The sequence below is a fragment of the Helianthus annuus genome, chromosome 3 (genome assembly GCF_002127325.2).
Source record: "Helianthus annuus cultivar XRQ/B chromosome 3, HanXRQr2.0-SUNRISE, whole genome shotgun sequence".
In the NCBI taxonomy this organism is placed as follows: domain Eukaryota; kingdom Viridiplantae; phylum Streptophyta; class Magnoliopsida; order Asterales; family Asteraceae; genus Helianthus; species Helianthus annuus.
In genome coordinates this window covers 72,225,769-72,229,247 of record NC_035435.2, presented here as the reverse complement: position 1 = coordinate 72,229,247, position 3,479 = coordinate 72,225,769, and the positions used below count along the sequence as shown (strand labels likewise).

At 42.7% G+C, this 3,479-nt stretch overlaps 1 non-coding gene across 1 annotated transcript; it reads left to right on the top strand.

Moving 5' to 3' along the window:
* Positions 1 to 856: 856 nt before the first annotated feature.
* Positions 857 to 963, top strand: LOC118490852. The gene has a single exon (XR_004890077.1). It is a non-coding gene; the product is annotated as a small nucleolar RNA R71 (small nucleolar RNA).
* The last annotated feature ends 2,516 nt before the right edge of the window (positions 964 to 3,479 follow it).

The following is a 3,479-nucleotide window of genomic DNA, read 5'->3' as shown; positions in this document are numbered from 1 at the left end:
TGCGGTTTGGTTAGACGGGCTCTCTTCAGTTGGAGGTAGCGGAGCCTCCTCGGGACCTACGGTACATTTTCTCAATGTGATGAGATGTACTTGCGCCTTTGGGTTGGTTTCGGTATTGCTGGGTAACGCGCCTTGTGGTCTCTCGGAGAAATTTTGAGCTAGTTGATTTAGTTGTTTTTCAATGTTTTGAATACTAGCTTGTTGATTTCTAAAGTTTGATTCCAGTTGTTGAAATCAATCCGAGTTTTTCTTTTCAGTGTCGGAGATGAGGCGTGAGATAGTATCTTCAAGCCTCTCTCGTCCCCCTTGTTGTTGTTGAGAGAAATTTTGTGACTCGTTTCTTGGTTGCTGAAAGTTTGTTTGTTGGTTTTGATTTTGTTGGTTACTACTATTGTCGGGTTCTCTCCAACCAAGGTTAGGGTGGTTACGCCATCCTTGGTTGTAGGTACCCGTTGGAGGACCTGACGACCTAGGTCTATTATCAATGTAGTGTACCGGTTCTGTATGATTATCCCTTTCTTTCATACAACTCCCATTTTCATGTGGTCCCCCACACCCTTCACAAGCCATAACCGAGGCCGTTTTTGCCATTTCTAACTTTTTGATTTTTGAAGAGAGGGCCTCGATTTGGGCTTGCAAAGAGGTGCTTTCGTCAACCTTATGGGCGCCCGGGGCAATAGATTTTGTGCCTCAGGGAGTGTGCCACTGAAAATTGTTTTGAGCAATTTCCTCAATTTGATTATAAATTTCATTTGGGTGACGATTACCTAGAAGTCACCCGGAGCTAGAGTCAAGTGTTTGTCTTGTGTATGGCAACAACCCACTATAGAAAGTGGATACTTGTTGCCATACCGCAAGACCATGATGAGGACACTTTCTGAGTAGCTCCTTGAACCTTTCCCAAGTTTCATATAAGGATTCCCCGTCCTCTTGTGAGTATGTATTAATTTCAGACATTAATTTAGCCGTTTTTGAAGGAGGGAAATACTTATACAAAAACTTTTGGGCTAGTTCATCCCAGGTGTTCACCGAACCAACTGGGAGGGTGTTAAGCCAAGCCTTAGCTCGGTCTTTTAGTGAAAATGGGAACATTCGGAGGCGGATGACGTCATTCGATGCTTCGTTGATCCGAAAAGTATCACATATTTCCAAAAAGTTGGTAATATGTAAATGGGGATCTTCGTCCACAAGCCCATGGAAAGTTGCGGAGTTTTGGAGCATTTGGATCAAATGCGGCCAAAGTTCGAAGTTGTTGGCATCGACATTCGGTGCATTGATAGCAGCGCGAAGATTACCTATCGTGGGCCGTAGGTAATCCATTAGGGTACGTTGATCCGCCATTGGAAGTGGGTCCCCTGAAACTTTCTCTTGGTTTTTAGCTTTAAGTCGTTTTCTTAGAAAGCGTTCGGGTTCTTCTAGAGGTTCTTTTATGTCTTTACTGGAGCTCATGCACTACGTAGGAAATTCAGGTGCGGCGCCTGGGTTCCAACTCCTTCGATAAAAACAAAAAGATTGTTGGTCAGAAGTTTCACCATGGCCTCGTGCTCAGTTGAACACGGCCCCGTGGTCGGAGTTACAGTGATTTTTTTCCGGACCCCTGTTACTGGGAGTTCAACATGGCCACGTGCTGCACCAACACGGCCCCGTGCTTAGCTCTCTGTAACTCGGAAAATAAAAACTCTCAGTAATAATGCTGGGCACGGCCCGCGTCCGACCAGGCACGGCCCCATGCTGCAGTCTACAGAAGCTGAAAATTTAAGAAAAATCCTAAAAAAAAAACAGAAAAATAAGAAAAACGATTAGGCCGTTGATTCTTAACTTTCTTAAAATCCTTGTGTCCCCGGCAACGGCGCCAAAAACTTGATGTGCATTAGGTGTGATATATTTTTATGTATATTTTAAGCCCTTTTTAACACTTTAGTCAAGTTTTAAATTTATAAAGCACGATATTCTACTAACACTAAACACACATGTGGGCAAGTGCACCCATTGTGAGCGTAGTATAACGTTGGTAAGATACCGAGGGCGTCCAAGGACACAAGAGCATTTAGTACCGGTTTATCCTCAACGTCTAATCAAATCAAAATTTTAGAAAAGGTTTTAAACGTGAAAATTAAAAACTAAAAATTCTGAAAATAAAAATAAAATTAAAACAGATAGACAAGATGAATCGCTTGGATCCGACTCGCCTCTTTTGAAGGTGACGTTACCCTCAACCTGGTAGTTTGAGTCATATGGATACAATCCTAAAGGGTCGGAATATTGAAAGATAATTAGTTAAGTTATTAATGTGTAAAGTGGTTTGAGTTAGCAGGGATACAATCCCAAATAGCCGGGTTAATGTATTAATAGTAGTTTACATATGAGGGAATCAAGCCATTCGGACCCCCGCTATCCAATACCAGTGGGTATTGAAGGAGGTCCTAGTAAGCTTGACCCAGGTCCTTGCAGGATCTATACACTGAACAAGGCAAGAAAATTACCAAACCATTCCCTTAACCCCGACCAGGTAGCCAACATATCTCTATATAGACCGTAGAGATATGAATGGTGTAAATCTTTTATTTTATATATACAGTAAAATAATGCCAAGACACCACGGACAAATGATAAGGAAGTTTCACCTTCAACATAAGAAACTAGTTATTAAAGTCATTAATACAAAACCAAACAAAAAGTGCGAAAAGATTAAAAATCAAAAGTATTATACTAAATGCTTGTCTTCACCAACTGATGTAAGAGACTTAGGCGAACATGGCCTTTGATTGTCAAGAACTCTTACTATCAATCTTGGATCCCGAGACTACTACACACACTCTATGATGGATGATGAATGATGGTGGTGGATGTGGGTTGTAGTGGTGGTGGAGTGTGGGTGAAGTGGGAGATAGGTGGTTTGCCAAGGGATGCCTTTGAAGTGAACCAAGCACCTCTATTTATAGCCTGCACAGAAGCCCGGACACGGCCCCGTATCCATTCGGCACGGCCCCGTGTCCATCCACTTTCTCTTTCTTCATTAATTGCAATTTGTCTGCATTAGCTCCACACGCCCCCGTGTCCGCTGGGCACGGCCCTGTGTGCAGAAGCGTATCTGTACTATCAAGATTTGCTTGGATTCTACGAATCTTAGCGTTGACCACGGCCCGTGTTGTGCTGGGCACGCCCCCATGTCGGGAATAGAAGCTTCTATAGCTTTGTCCTTTCTGCAGACAACTGGCCACGCCCCCGTGTCCGCTGGGAACGGGGCCTTAGCCAGCCTTCTGTTTTCCTGTTTTTTCTTGGGAAGATGGTGTCAGGGGTCGGGCATGCCACGTTTATTCATTTTCTTGTATTTATGTTAAATTTAGCTGCATATTTATTCCTTTTGTTCAATTAAGCTCATTTAGTCTAGAAAATACAAAAGGAAGACAAAAGCACACTTTTCCAACATTAGTACTAAAAAAGGGTTAGTTTTATGCCTCAATTGATTTATTTTATAT